This window comes from Saimiri boliviensis, chromosome 7, assembly GCF_048565385.1.
Source record: "Saimiri boliviensis isolate mSaiBol1 chromosome 7, mSaiBol1.pri, whole genome shotgun sequence".
NCBI classification, from domain to species: domain Eukaryota; kingdom Metazoa; phylum Chordata; class Mammalia; order Primates; family Cebidae; genus Saimiri; species Saimiri boliviensis.
This window is the reverse complement of record NC_133455.1, coordinates 18,268,128-18,284,551: the sequence shown is the minus strand read 5'-3', so window position 1 is coordinate 18,284,551 and position 16,424 is coordinate 18,268,128.

Below are 16,424 nucleotides of genomic sequence, written 5' to 3'. Positions count from 1 at the left end.
CCAGAGTATATAGCAATTCCAAGTCTCTGAATCATCGTATCAGGGACTACCCACCCTGGACCTTCAGGTGAACATAAACAATACATTTCTATTGTGTGAAGCCACTAAAATTTTTTAGTCAATTTGTTACAGCAGCTAGGGTTGTCCTAATACACCAAGTTCAGCATGCCTAAATTCAGAAATCCTGGGCCTCTGGGATGGCAGTTCTAGTACCGCTCACCTCCGCCGGCTGCACGTTGACTCTTTAAAATCAAGTGAATGAAAAACGCTAACCACACTAAGTGTTGGTGAGGATGTGGAGGAACTGGAACTCTCATACACTGCTGGGGGCATGTAAAATGGGGCAATCAGTTTGAAAACAGGTGGACAGTTTCGTAAAAGTCTCTAGAGTGAGTCTGCTAGCAAGAGAGAGTCTTCATAAGGTAACATAGTTCCAGAAATGACATTCCACCACTGTTTCTGTATTTTATTGGTTAGAAACAAGTCAGATCCCACCCATATTCAAAGAGGGAATTACATAAAGCTGACAACACTGGGAGGCAGGACTCTTGGAGGGGAGTAACTTAGAATCTGAATAAAAAGCAGTAATAAACAATAATAAATATAGAATAATAAATATTATACATAATAATATATCATGTGCATCATTAATATTTCTCATAATAATGCTATATTTTATGGTCTGCGGTTCATTTTATAAGCCAATTTCATTTCAACAATAACAAATATAGAATAATAAAAGTTAGAAATAATAGTACATGTAGAATATAATCGTGACATTTTAGACTTTTTGGTTTCCCATGGTCTCTAACTTAAGAGTCTAAAATATCGCCGGGCACAGTGGCTCAAGCCTGTAATCCCAGCACTTTGGGAGGCAGAGGCGGGTGGATCACGAGGTCGAGAGATCGAGACCATCCTGGTCAACATGGTGAAACCCCGTCTCTACTAAAAATACAAAAAGTTAGCTGGGCATGGTGGCACGTGCCTGTAATCCCAGCTACTCAGGAGGCTGAGGCAGGAGAATTGCCTGAACCCAGGAGGCGGAGGTTGCAGTGAGCCGAGATCGCGCCATTGCATTCCAGCCTGGGTAACAAGAGCGAAACTCTGTCTCAAAAAAAAAAAAAAAAGAGTCTAAAATATCATCACAATTATATTCTATATTTGTCATTAGTTGCTCTGTTATTTGCCTCCCTTACTAGACTATAAGCTACAAGAACAAAGAGCATTATCTGTCTCGTTCCTGACTGTACCCCCAGCATCTGAAACAATGACCAGTACATATATATGTATTTGGGGAATCTACTATGTGCTATATGTGTGTGTGTGTATACATATATATATATATATATATAATTATTATTATTATTTTGAGATGAAGTTTTACTCTTGTTGCCCAGGCTGGAGTGCAGTGATGCAATCTCAGGTCACTGCAACCTCTGCCTCCTGAGTTCAAGAGATTCTCCTGCTTCAGCCTCCTGAGCAGCTGGGATTACAGGTGCCCGCCACCATGCCCAGCTAACTTTTGTAGTTTTAGTAGAGATGGGGTTTCATCCTATTGGCCAGGCTGGTCTTGAACTCCTGATCTCAAGTGATCTGCCTGCCTCAATCTCCCAAAGTGCTGACATTACAGGCCTCAGCCACTGCACCCAGCCCCGAATATATATTCTTTGAATGAAATAATTAAATATATTAAAAACAAACAAAAAGTAACATGCTGAAATATGGTTTTGAGGTATAAAATGCGATGATATCGATGAAAGTACTTTATAAAGTGTAAAACATTCTGTAAATGTTAGGCCCTGTTTTTATGATGATATCACTGTAAGGGTTATTGCCAAGTTTAAAATGAGAAAACTGAGGCCAGTATAAGAAAATTAAATGCCAGTTTATTCAGCTCCCAGGCGAGGTTCTATGGCCCGGGGAAAGGAGGCCAGAGAAGTTGAGTTGACTTCCTGGGACGTGGGGTTTTTGTGGCTATGGGTAACAAGCAACAGCTGGATGCCCTGATTGGGTCCAGGGGAGCGGGATTGGTACGGGGCAGGCCGCTAGTGGTTGGCGTGTTGTTGGGTGGGTTGTTGGGCGGGTTTTCCGGTGCAAGAGCCGGCAAGGGTTGCATCAGCCAGAGCCTTCCAGGGGAGCCAAGCGGCAGAGCTAGATGCAGAGTGCTGAGCCTGGTGCTGAGTGCAGGGATGGGTGTGTCCGACCTCCCCTCGAGGCAACCGGCCTTACAATCACCACTTACCTTCCTGGAAAATTACTGTGTTTTTCTTTAAATTTTTATTTTTGTTAGCATTGTCCATGAAATACTTCTCATTTTTCCTTCTTCTGGGCACGTGGTGGGATTGGGTTCACAGTTGCTGTAAGTGACCCAGTGACTTGCACTGGACACTGGAGGCGAGTGGGTGTGAGACGTGTCACTGCTGGATGGAAGCTTTAGGAGCTGGTATGTGTGGTCACACTCACTATTGTCTTTTGCTGTAGCTACGTACAGTGTTTCCGTAGTGACCTCTTACTCCATCTCAGCCTGGGTCCCTGAATATGGACAAGGCCGAGGAGAGTTCCGGGCTGATTAAAAAAAAATGCAGAGAAAGCAAGAAATAAACGTTTATTGCTTTAATCCACAGTTACTTTGCGATTGTTTGTTACTACATCGTAACCCAGCCCATCCTGACTAATATAATAACCAACGCTTCTTGGATAAATAGCCTCTTGCTGTTCTTCACTATAGAACACACCAGAGTTGCTCACATGAAAAGCAGTGAGCTTCTAATTGATTGGAGAATTCACAGCTGTTTTCTGTGATTGTGAGTTTGCATTGTTCATTATATCTTAACAAGTGTGGTAGGTTGCATAGCCTCTCAGGGTATATTGGTTTAGTACTCTGAGGAATGACTGCCTAGCCCTTGATTGATTGATTGATTGATTGATTGAGGGGGAGTCTTGCTCTGTTGCCCAGGCTGGAGGGCAGTGGTGCGATCTTGGCTTGCTGCAACCTCCACCTCCCAGGTTCAAGTGATTCTCCTGCCTCAGCCTCCCGAATGGCTGTCATTACAGGTATGCACCACCATACCCAGCTAATTTTTGTGCCTTTAGTAGAGACGGAGTTTCACCATGTTAGTCAGGCTGGTCTTGAACTCCTGACCTCAAGTGATCCCCCTGCCTTGGCCTCCCAAAGTTCTGGGATTACAGCCGTGAGCCACCGAGCCTGGCCTTTAGAACATGATATTATTTATACAGAGTCCTGGGCTGAGAGTCCAGACCCTGCAAAGTTCAGACAACAATCATCACCGTTTCTCCTAGATCAGTGGGACCCGTGGAAAACTGACAATGACTGTTTTACTTGCAGCCTCATATTACAACCTTCTCTCCTGCCACTCTCTCCTTACGCTAGTTCTTTTCTTAATGAAGCCATGCATTGGTTCAGAATAAATCTCTTCAAATATTAAAAAAAGAAGAAGAAGAAAGAAATGAAGCCATGCAAACTAGCTCTTTTGCAAAATGCAGTCTTCCAAGAAACCTGGCTTTCCGTCAAGTAAGAGCTTTAGAAGAGCCTGAAATCAGCAGACCTCACCCGCATATTCTAGTTTCAGATGTATGTGCTCTAAGACACTAGAAAAAAACAGACAGAATTTGGCCTAGTTGGGGTTTTGGAACCAAGAACGGGGAAGAAGAGGGTGTATATACGATCATCCCCCACCCAGCTTTTGACCTTGATTGAAATAAGGCAACCCTAAAGTCATTCAAAAGCTCATCGTTGGGGCTGGCTCTGGGGTAAGAATGGCGCTTTTTCACTGCGGCCTTTGTGATTAATACACCAGATTCATAAATACACATATGTATTATACACACATCCATTTTTATATCAATAGAAAATGCTTTCCAGATGTGTTTTTGAGGTGATAGGCTTTGGGCTGCTGAGGTTTTATTTTCTGTGAGGTCTCAGCCCAGCCCAGCATACAACCTATTGTTTTTATATCAAAAAGACGGGTCTTACCTGCTTAATAAGCTGGAGGAATTCGCAGCAACCTGGGGGGAACTGAAGGAATGCAGCTTTCGGATCCGATTAGAGAGATGTGGCCAGGTCCCCAGGGTTCTCAGGTTTAGCTGCCGAGGCCCACAATGTCATCCATTGTCTTCCACCGCCATGTGCGAAATGATTCAGGTTTCCGTGCCCCTCTGCCCCAGCCTGCGTGCAGAGCCCCAGAGCACACCCCGAGGGGTGTTGACCACTAGGCTGTTGCTGTTGGCATTCTGGTTTCCCACGGTCTTTGCAAGTGTCCTTTGTGATGGCCTTTGTGGGATCGTGAAGAAGGGAGCCACAGTTTGCTTAGGGAAGTCCATACGCTCAAAGTTTGAAGAGTCTTTTCTCTTTGACTTGTGAGTGGCAGACAGCTTCGGTGCGTGGGTTTTAGAGTCGGAATTCTGGCTTGGTGTTTACCGACTGTGCAACCTCGGGCAAGCCCCTTAACCTCTGCGAGCCGATGGCTTATCTGCTGTGTATCTGAACGCTTTATATCTCTTGGGTTATTGGCAGATGAAATTAGATTATATATGGAAAGCTCTTAGCACAGAGCCCGGCACATAACAAACCTTTAATAAATAGTAGCTAACATTGTTATCATTATTATTACTGTTATTAGGATAATTTACCTTTTTGTTTTCATTCTGTTGCCCAGGCTGGAGAGCAGTGGCACAATCACACCTCACTGCAGCCTTGGCTTCCTGGACTTAAGTGATCCTCCCATCTCAGCCTTCTGAGTAGCTGGGACTACTGGCATGTACCACCAAGCCCAGCTAATATTTAAACATTTTTTTGTAGAGATGGGGTCTCCCTACGTTGCCCAGGCTGGTCTCAAACTCCTAGGCTCAAGCCATTCTCCCACCTTGGCTTCCTAAACTGCTGGGATTACAGAGGTGGGCTACCGCGCTGGGCCATCATGATTTAACTTAAGCCTGAATCCACACTGATTTTCCCATGAGTCCACTGGGTTAGAAGTAGGTATGAATAAAATGCCTCTGGAAGTCCTTCCTGGACCTCCCTTAAAGTTTTTCTTGAAACATCTCCTTTGGACACATCTTCCAGAGCCCTGAAAACAAACACTTTGTCCTAACAGTCCTGAGCCATATCAGGGACTTTGAACTTGATGTTAAGTTTCCTCCTACCCCACTCTTTTCTTTTTGGAAGGGCTGCTTTAGACCAACCTCAGATCAGAAGCATAATGTGAAATTCAGGGCTCTGGAGCCAATGCTGGCTATAGTTCCCCACTGTCTTTTTTTTTGGGGGGGGGTGGGGGTTGTACTGTGTCTTGTGCTGTTGCCCAAGCTTGAGTGCAATGGCGCGATCTTGGCTCACTGCAACCTCCCCCTCCCAGGTTCAAGTGACTCTCCTGCCTTGGCCTCCTTAGTAGCTGGGACTACAGGCACCCACTACCATGCCTGGCTAATTTTTGTATTTTTAGTAGAGACGGGGTTTCGCCATGTTGGTCATGCTGGTCTTGAACGCTTGACCTCAGGTGATCCACCCGCCTCAGCCTCCCAAAGTGCTGGTATTACAGGCGTGGACCACCGTGCCCGGCCTACAGGTCTCTTTTGATGTGAGCTTTCATCTTTGTCCAGGGTGGACCCCAGATGGGTACACACTAGGCACTCAATTAGGATGTGTTGAGTGAGGGGTGGATGAGAAGAGGCTTAGCTAATGGTCATCCTGGAGGAAGTCATAGCATGATGGTGATAAAGGTACTAAAATCAGTCATTTTCTGGGTGCTCATGTACTCTATACCAGGCAGTAGGCTGGGTGTACCCTATGCCAGGCAGGTAGGCTGGCTGTTGCATACAGATGTTTTTCATTTGCTTCTCAAAAGATAGCCTTTGGTGTAGACACCCTGGTGCCCTTTTAAGAGATGAGGATGTTGCAGTTTCTCCCAAGTCCCCATGATGGTAAAGGGCAGAGCCCAGATTTGGGGCTAAAGAGTCTGATTCAAGAGCTCCTGCATCTCTCCACCAGGTTGTGGGGCCTGCCTGATTCAGCTGTCAAAATGCTCAAGGTTTGAGTTGGCCTCGTGTTGAAATCCCCAGAAAGCTGCCCTACTCCGTTTTAGATCAGGATGACAGCTGAGCTAAAAAAAACTGGAGGTGCAAAATCTTAAATCCTCTCTTTAAAGAAAGGTAGAAACCTACTTGTCCATGGACAGATTGACCAGATCACGCTCTAACGGAAGTTCCCACAATTCCTTTTCTTTTTTGAGACAGGGTCTTGCTGTATTGCCCAGGCTGGAGTACAGTGGCGTGATCACAGCTCACGGCACCCTCGACCTCCTGGGCTCAAGTGATCCTCTTGCCTCAACCTCCGGAGTAGCTGGGACCACAGGCATGCACCATTATGCCTGGCGAATTTTTTAATTTTTGCAGAGACAGAACCTCCTTATGTTGCCCAGGCTGGTCATGAACTATTGGGCTCAAGCGATCCTTCTGCCTCAGCCTCCAAAAGTGCTGGGATTACCGGCATGAGCCACTGTGTCCAGCCTCATGAAATCTTTAAGAAGTATGGCATAGACCAACACAACTTCCTCCATTAATTTCATCTTTTGTTAACAATCGTATACATTACGTAGCTACGTTTTATATACAAGGAGAAAAGGTCTATAAGATACGTAACCAATGTTTAAGTGTTGGTTAGACATTATACATTTTTTAGTTTTAAAAATTATATTTATATTTATTATTTTAATCTAAAGTTTGTATTTTTTTCAATTAAAAAATAAATCAAAAAGCACAGAAAGTTATACAGGGAAGACTCCTCCGTTCCCCTGTCCACGGCCTTCCAGTTTTTCTTTGCAATGGCAGTCAAAGCTTTCCATGTATTTATTTATTTATTTATTTATTTATTTATTTATTTATTGAGACAGAATTTCACTTTTGTTACCCAGGCTGGAGTGCAATGGCGCGATCTCGGCTCACCTCAACCTCCGCCTCCTGGGTTCAGGCAATTCTCCTGCCTCAGCCTCCTGAGTAGCTGGGATTACAGGCACGCGCCACCATGCCCAGCTAATTTTTTGTATTTTTAGTAGAGACAGGGTTTCACCATGTTGACCAGGATGGTCTCGATCTCTCGACCTCGTGATCCACCCGCCTCGGCCTCCCAAAGTGCTGGGATTACAGGCTTGAGCCACCGTGCCTGGCAGTAAAGCTTTCCATTTGTTATGTGTCTTTTTAGAAAGTATCCATGCTCAGACTCCAATTAGGAGAGAGACTTTTCTTTTTAGTGCATACCTGCTGAGCATCCATTACTTGAGTTTTTGACAAGAATGGTCCTAAAAAAAATCAAAGATAACACAACGTAATCATTAAAGGGCACAAATATTTGACCCCGTCTTATCCCCTAGCTTCAGAAGCAGATGCTATGAAACTGTCTCTTCTTTAACTGAGGCAACGAGCTGTGTTCTCTGTCTGGTTCTCCAATAGCTACAACAGTGGAGCCTTCAGCTGGTGTGGAGAAGAAAATCCCAAGGCCTTTGATCTCTACTCCCATCCTTGATTGGTCTCCATGGTAACTACCATACCCAGGTAGGTGGAGAATGAGCCCCATTGTTCCTTCCTCCCCACCTTCATTCCACCTTAATTACCCAGGCCTCGGTTTGCATTCAGGAGCCAGGAAGACATGCATGCAGATAAAGTGACACACCTGCCTCCTCATCCTCCTCTGTTTCTTTTTTTTACCTGCCTTCTCTATGGACAAGATGCCTCTATTGGTCTCATGGTTCTGGGTTCAAGTGTCAGTTATCTGTGCGATTTAAACCCTATGACCTGTACGGGGAGTACTCTGTACCTGAGAACCTGGTTTTCTCATTTGTGAATTGGGAATAAAAATAGTACGTACATCTTAGGATTGAAAGCTAAACACTGACCAGGCATGGTGCCTCATGCCTGTAATTCCAACATTTTGGGAGGCTGAGGTGGGAGGATCACTTGAGTCCAGTAGTTCAGGACCAACTTGGTCAACATAGCAAGATCCTGTCTCTACAAAAAAAAATAAAAATATTTAACTAGCCATGATGGCATGCACATGTGGTCCCAGCTACTCCAGAAGCTGAAGTGGGAGGATTGATTGAGCCTGGGAGGTTGTGGTTGCAGTGACCCATTATTGCATCACTGCCTGGGTAACAGAGGGACTCTGTCAAAGAAAAAAAAAATGGCTGGGCATGTTGGCTCATGCTTGTAATCCCAACACTTTGGGAGGCCAAGGCAGCCGGATCATTTGAGGTCAGGAGTTTGAGACCAGCTTGGCCAACATGGTGAAATCCTGTTTCTACTAAAAATGCAAAAGTTAGCTGGGTGTGTTGGTGCGCGCCTGTAATCCCAGCAACTCTGGAGGCTGAGACAGAAGAATCGCTTGAGCCTGGAAGGCAGAGGTTGCAATGAGCTGAAATCGTATCACTGCACTCCACCCTGGGTGACAGAGCTAATTTTTGTGTTTTGGTAGAGATGGCGTTTCACCATATTGGCCAGGCTGGTCTTGAACCCCTTACCTCAAGTGATCTTCCCGCCTCGGCCTCTCAAAGTCTTGGGACTACAATGTGAGCCACTGTGCCTGGCCAACATCACTTTCTCTAGGGTTCTTACTTGATTCGCCAAGATGTTCATTTCAGCTATTACAAAATCTTAATATTTGTCACATTGTATGACAGCCGTCCATTTCCTTACCTGTAACCACCTCCTGTAGTTTGTGAGCACCTAGAAAGCTGAGTCTGTGTTCTGTTTGGTGTTTAATTCCCTGGCAGAGTATTTCTTCTAGAACATTCTTGATAGATGTTTGGATATATTTATTGCACAAATATTTATTGAGCAGCTACTATGTGTTGGGGACTACAGTTATAGTTTATGTTTATAGGGAGTTTATGTTCTAATGTGGGTGGATGCATGGGTGTAGTCTCTAGAACGCTTGGCTGTCAGCAATACGGATCTTCTTGTAGTTCTCCAGACCCGTGGGGCTTTCCTCTCTGCATTTGCATGTGGCATTCCCACCGCTTATGGTGTCCTTTCTCCAGTGTTTGCTTAATCCCCACACCTGAGCTGGGGGGAATAAATCCTTGCTGTTAATCACTGTGTCGGTGACCCTCTGGCACTTTGATAACTTGGTATGAGTAGGGTTTTGAGTGTGTGGGTGCCGCTGGAATGTGGACTACCAGGGAATCAGGAGAACATCTAGCCCTTGACCCGTGCAGCTCCAGGACCGGGTTCAGGGCTGGGTAGTGAGGGAACCCTTAGCAGACATGTGCTAAAGAATGAGAGAGTGCATCACATCAGCGCTCCTTCTGCTTCTTGCCGAGGACTGATTTGGCCTCCCAAGTTGCTGGGATTATAGGCCAAGAGACATGGGTCTAAAACCGACTTTACTTTCTGAAGCTAGGTGATAAACAGCAATTGACACAGGGCAAGGGACAATAGAGAGTAGGGGGTACTGTGGCAAAATGCAGAGTCCTGTCTCAAGGGACCACCCCCCACTCAGCTCTAGCTGATGATGACCTTGTAGAAATGTAGGTTTAGTGTTGCTAATACTTTCAAGTTTTCAAGAAAAGCTGGAAAATTGGATTTTTTTTTTTTTCAGTGTGAGAGCTTCTGATTTTTAAATGTTGGCAAATGAGTCAAATTAAAAAAAAATATATCGTGTGCGCCAAAACTCTGTGAGCCAAGCATAACAAGTCTGGGGGCTGAATTGCAGCCTCGCATGCAGCCAGTTGTAATCTTTGGTGTCGTTTATGCCTGTGGACCAGCGGAAGTTGCTGACTTCTCAAGGGAGAAAGAGCACGACCTTGACCTCTGGCGAAGGCCTCTTCAGTAAGAACAAAGATAAGATAATGTATCCTTGACTTCAGACGAAAGTGCTGGGAGAACTCAGAGGAAGGGGAGAGATTTAGTGTGCAGGAAAAGGCAAGAGTGCCTGAGAGTGGGCTTTGTCATGAAGAGGAGACGTGAAATGCATTTTGCAGGACACAAGGGACGGGCCTAATGTCACAGCTACAAGTCAAAGGTAGCCAGAGTCCTAGGCTTGTCTAGATGGTGCCATGAAGTGATCTTTGCTTTGCCTAAAGTTTTTCAGGATTCTTTTTGGGGGAAGGGAAGATACAACTCAATCGTGTGATATCATACACATTTGAGGAATGAACCTCAGCACGCGTCCCATGGTTTCTCTGATAAACCAGGTTGCAGGCAATGCTACCCCATGTTTCAAGGGCATCCAACTGAATGCACCCCTGAAATGGGCTCAGGCTCTCCTCCTGCTTACTTTCCTTTAAAAGGAATCAAAACGCTGATTTGAATTCCCCATCTTCAGAGACAGACTGGGGCACACAATCGTGTATAGAAATCCCTCCCCGCATACACATCTGTTATACACATTGCCACGCTGTACTCCGGTTGTTCAACAATGAGCAGAATTATTTCCTCTCATTACTTGCCATGTCACTTCAAAACCGCACTCGGAAAAATAAAACCGCTCGAGGGGTCTCAGCCAATCCAGCTGCCTTGCCCGCCCAACTTTCCAAACAGGAGTTGGGGGGGTGGCGGGGGAGGGGGAGGTGTTGGGGTGCACCGGGGCGGAGGCTGGCTGTGTGTGAGGGAACAGAGCCATGGCTGGGATGAATTCCTGTTGCTTCCTGTGTGCCCCATTGTGTGTCTGTGTGCGTGTGGGTCCATGCATGTGTGTGTACATGTGTCTATCTGTACATCCGTCTGTCTGCATATTGGCGTTTTTCTGTCTCTATCTGCCCCGATGTCTATCTGTATGTGTCTGTCTGTCTGCGCCTGTCTTTGTGTCTGTCCCTGTCTCTGTGTGTCTGTGTATGTGCTGTGTATCTCTTTTAAATAGCACCACTGACCAAATATTTACACTCTGCAAGTCTTCACATGATACGCTTTTTGTACACGAGGGCGTTCCTATGAATCTTTACCATAACCACACGGCAGAAAGTACAATCTTAATTTTAGAGATGATTCATTTTACGGAGGCTTGCTAGTCTATTCATCCGTTCATTCAAACATATATTCAGCATCTCTTGAGCGCCAGGCACGGTTCTAGGCGTAAGGAAACGGTACTGGAGACACACAAATCCCCTGCTGGCACGGGGCTCACGTGAGTGGGGAGAGATGCATTATAGATCAGTACACAAATGGATATTATTTCAGAGCTAGCAGGTGGCACCGCTAGTAATGTGTTCATAGAGCCTGCTAAGGGTGAGGGTGGTCCGCTTGAGCCCTGAGCTAGAATTCAAGACATCTGGGGAGGGAGCACAGGTAACTTAACCCCTTTGCAAAAGACACACCTATATCAGGTGACAAGAGGGTCCAGTACAGGGCGTTCAGTTGGAAAGTCACCTTAGTGCTTTGCTCGTAGGAATGCTATAGTCTTCAAAGTTTGGGGGTCTTGCAAAATGACACCCCTCCGCACAGCTGGGGAGAAGGACATGGACAAGTACCCACTTCGCACTTCTTTCTGCAGAGACAGTGGCTGTGTGGACTGGAGACGGTGACCTCTCTGTTTCTGTCCTGAATTATTATGTCCAGGGTCTGGGAATTGCACAGACTCCAGTTGGAGCACTGGCTCAGCTGAGGATGGCCTGTGTGTCCTTGGGTGAAGTGATCCAAGAATTGGACTCAAAAGAATACAAACACTCTGCATGAAGCAGGGAGGCCTGGAAGAGAAGATTTGTTTTCAGCTGAGTCATGCTGAATAGAGCGTTCAGTTCCCTTGGGCCTTGTTCACACCACAGGAGTCCCTCTGCGCAGAGGAAAACAGTTGTGTGTTTCAATGTCAAGAAGCTAGTACTTACTGAGCCTGCTTTTTTTTTTTTTTTTTTTTTTTAACATGCTAGGGACTAGATGCCAATTTGTCTGCATGTGCTTTATCCCTCTGAGGTAGCTATTATTATTATTATGATTTGTTTTTTGTTTTTTGTTTTTTTTTTGGAGACGGAGTCTCACTCTGTCACCCAGGCTGGAGTGCAGTGGTGCGATCTCGCTCACTGCAGCCTCCACCTTTGAGTTCAAGAGAATCTTCTGCCTCAGCTTCCTGAGTAGCTGGAACTACAGGTGCCCACCACCATACCTGGCTAATTTTATTTTATTTCTTTTGTATTTTTTAGTAGAGATGGGATTTCACCATGTTAGCCAAGATGGTCTTGATCTCCTGACCTTGTGATCTGCCCACCTCAGCCTCCCAAGGTAGCTATTATTGTTATTGTTTTCTTCAAAAATAGAGACAAGTCTTTCTATGTTGCCCAGGCTGGTCTTGAACTCCCGGCCTTAAGCAATTCTTCTGCTTTGGCCTCGGAAAATACTGGGGTTATACCGTGCCTGGACTGAGGTGGATATTATTAAGCCCATCTTCAAATGGAACAGTTGAGGTTCAGAATGGAGAAGATGCTTGTCCAAGGCCACCCAATCAATGTGGGACATAAACACAGGTTCCTCTGGTTTCATGGACAATACTTGTCACCACAACAGTTCACCCGAGCAAGCATGTGGGGACCACGGGGGTGGAGGTGGCTGGATATGGGTAGGGGAAGGGAAGTGGGGTGGGCTAAAAGTTAGGACTACAGTCTTGGGAGAGGTCCTATCAGAACCCCTGAGTGTTCAGAGAAACAGAAAGATGTATCTGTGCCACTGAGAGGACACCAAGGGGGAGCTTCAGAGGTTCCTTGGGCATTTCCATAGAATATCTGCGGTTGGACACAGTGGCTTACACCTGTAACTCCAGCACTTTGGGAAGCTGAGTGGGTGGATTCCTTGAACCCAGTAGGTTGTGACCATCCTGGACCACATGGCAAAACCCTGTGTTTTTTTTTTTTTAAAAAAAAAAAAAAAAAAAAAGCAAAAAACTTTCAAGGCTTTTTTCCCTCCCAGAATGCACCACGAAACAGCACCATCTTGTTTTGCTTTTGCAGATTCGGGAGTTGTGGAGCTGGGTGTAGAATATGAAAACTCGGGCTCAGTGCGTTCTGGTATCCTCTGTTTTCTCCAGAGAACCAACCAAGCACTGTTGACTTATGTGACTGGATCTGGATTTCTAACGAAGCACCAGGATTTAGGCACCAATTTATTTGCTTAGGGATAAAGGGGAGGAAAGGGCGATGTCCCCATCCGGCCAGTCAAGGTACTCCAGGTAGTGAGCTGCCCAGCCCCGGACGCATGCAAGCAGAGGATACGTTATTCCATGGAAGGATAAGGAGTTGGACTAAATAATATCTGAAATTATTTTCAATGCCCAATGCCAAGTTTCTGTGACATTAAGGAGTGGTTATACTCAGAGCCAATTAACTGTTTTATGCAGCAACCATTATGTTCTCTGGGGCTTAAACGATCAAGAATCTGGCTGGGTGTGGTGGCTCACGCCTGTCATCCTAGCTGAGCGCCCTGGATCGCCTGAGCTCAGGAGTTCAAGACCAGCCTGGGTAATGTGGTAAAATCCTGTCTTTACTAAAAATACAAAAAATTAGTTGGATATGCTGGCACATGCCTGTAATCCCAGCTATCTGGGAGGCTGAAGCCCAAGACTCCCTTGAACCCGGGAGATGGAGGTTGCAGTGAGCTGCGATCACACCATTGTGCTCCAGGCTGGGTGATAGAGTGAGACTTTGTCTCAAAAAAACAAACCAAAACCAAACCAAAAACATTAAGAATCACCTCGCAAGCTGTTTTTTCCCCTGAGTCTCAATCATTCCCTCCTTTTTTGGAGACTCAGGCACAAAGATTAGTATATTCAATCATGATTTACAGACAGTATAATAGGGTGGTTCTAAGCCTGGATTAAAATCCTGCTCTACCACTCACTAGCTGGTGACTTTGAGCAAGTGACTAAACCCCTCTGAACCTCCACCTTTCCTTCTGTAAGATGGGACTAATAATGAAACCTACCTCAGGGCGTCAGGGTCATGGTTGAAGGAGATGTGCTGTGTAAAGCAAGGATCACAGTGCTCAACGCAACGTAAGAGCTTTATAAATATTAGCAATTATTATTATTGATCAATAAGATATTAACTGAAGGCCAGTGAAGTGTGAAACCAGAGAAATCATGAGTAATATATAGATCTTTCTATTATAAGAAAACCTGATCCTTCTACCTGCAAGGACATCCATATAAATGGAAGAAACGCAGGGAAACAGGTACATTCCTCCTCTCAATTTTCAAAAAATCTTCCCATGAGGTCACATTTGGATGAAACCCAAGGCTTGGGTGATGTTTGGGCCTTGATTTGATCAAAATCAGCCTTTCCCAACCAACCTGCACATGCTATTGATATATAACACAGCATTATTTATGACTTGTTGAATACCCACAGTCTGTTCAGCCCTTTACAAGAGATGAAGAAGATAAGTTCTGGGCCCCCGGGGATTTGGGATTTAAGTTACTCAGATTGAAAACGCGCTAGCTGAGAAAGGGCTTGGATGCCCGCAGCACGTCAACCCTAAACTCATTTATTCCTCCCATAAAGAAGACTATTACATGAGTGGCTGAGTTTGGATCTTTGCAGAGTTGAACCTTGATGTAGAAATAATAATAACAGCATACACTATTACAAATTAATTAAAAAAGAACTCTTTCTGAACTCTAAACCATGGAGCAGTAAGTCATCTTAAACCATGAAACTAAAGACTTTCCTGACCTCTTTTACAAGTCTTTAACTATTGTTGGTGGTGTTTTTTTTTTAGATGAAGTCTCACTCTGTCACATGGGCTGGAGTACAATGGTGCAACCTCTGCTTATTGTAACCTCTTCCTCCCAGATTCAAGTGATTCTCCTGCCTCAGCCTCCTGAGTAGCTGGGACTACAGGTGCCTATTACCATGCTGGGCTAATTTTTGTATTTTTTGTAGGAACGGTATTGCGCCATGTTGGCCAGGCTGATCTAGAACTCCTGACCTCAAGTGATCCACCCGCTTTGGCCTCCCAAACTGTTGGGATTACACGCATGAGCCGCCACACTGGGTCACAAGTCTTTAACTTTTTTTTTTTTTTTTTTTTTTTTTTTTTTAGACGGAGTTTCGCTCTTGTTACCCAGGCTGGAGTGCAATGGTGCGATCTCGGCTCACCGCAACCTCCGCCTCCTGGGTTCAGGCAATTCTCCTGCCTCAGCCTCCTGAGTAGCTGGGATTACAGGCACGTGCCACCATGCCCAGCTAATTTTTTGTATTTTTAGTAGAGACGGGGTTTCACCATGTTGACCAGGATGGTCTCGGTCTCTTGACCTCGTGATCCACCCGCCTCGGCCTCCCAGAGTGCTGGGATTCCAGGCGTGAGCCACCGCGCCCAGCCAAGTCTTTAACTTTTAAACTTTACTGTTCACGTTATTTACTGTATAGATGTGAGTGAGGGAGAATTTGGCTTTTTAAAGGAGAAACACAAACAGATGCCATTTTGTCTGGAGGGTCGGTGCCTTCGGGATCTCTGGGCTCTCCTCTGTGCTGGCCATCCATGCTGAGATCCTATTTAACCCAGACGCTCTTACTATGGTCTTTGCCTAGTGAAATCTTGAAGGTACCTCCATAAAGGAACACTTATTCATCGTCATTCTGTTTCAAGAAAGAGAACAGATCCTGTAGATCCAATGAAATGTCTGTGTGTTTGTTAGTGATGTGGTGAACTTGGCCCCATGCTGCTCAATTCTGCCCACAGTGGCAGGGAAATCTGAGGAGGAGGAAACACTATGGGACTTATCTCAAACAGCAGCTTCCTTTCTTGTAGTCATTCTGATTCCTCACCAAAGAGAGAAACCTAAGAGCTATTCTGGAGTCTTCATTCACCAGTTTTCCTTATATTCATCATGTCATGGCACTCTGTAGCCTAGACAGCCTTCCATCCATCTATAGCTGCCCCTTCCTCTGCACACCCTGGTCTGGGACACCATTCCCTCGAATTAGCTGATTAATTTTTGTAGAAATGGGGTCTTGCTGTGTTGTCCAGTCAGGTCTCAAACTCCTGGCCTCCAGTGATCCTCCTGCCTTGGCCTCCCAAAGTGCTGGGATTACAGGTTCTTTTACTTAGAAGGCAAGAACATCTTCCTAACTAGTCCTGCCTTTGCTGCTTTGTTTTATGTGAGACTCTGTTATTAATCACTCATCCATAGTTAATGTCTTATTGTAGTTGAACATAAATGTAGCAAAACGCAAATGTGGGAAGGACATAGCTCCATTACATTTGCACAGAATGAACCCAGCATGTACCCAGCACCTTGAAACACAATACTCCCACAATATTCTTTAGCAGCCCCTTCACCCTCCTTCTCAGTCATTACCTTCCCTCACCCAGTGATAACCACCATCTTGACTTCTTACACATGGTTAGAGCTTTACTTGCTCTTGAAGCTTATAGAAAATGCAATCATCCAATATGTAGAGCCAGTCCTGCTATAATGCTTGTTTTGAAAATGCAGG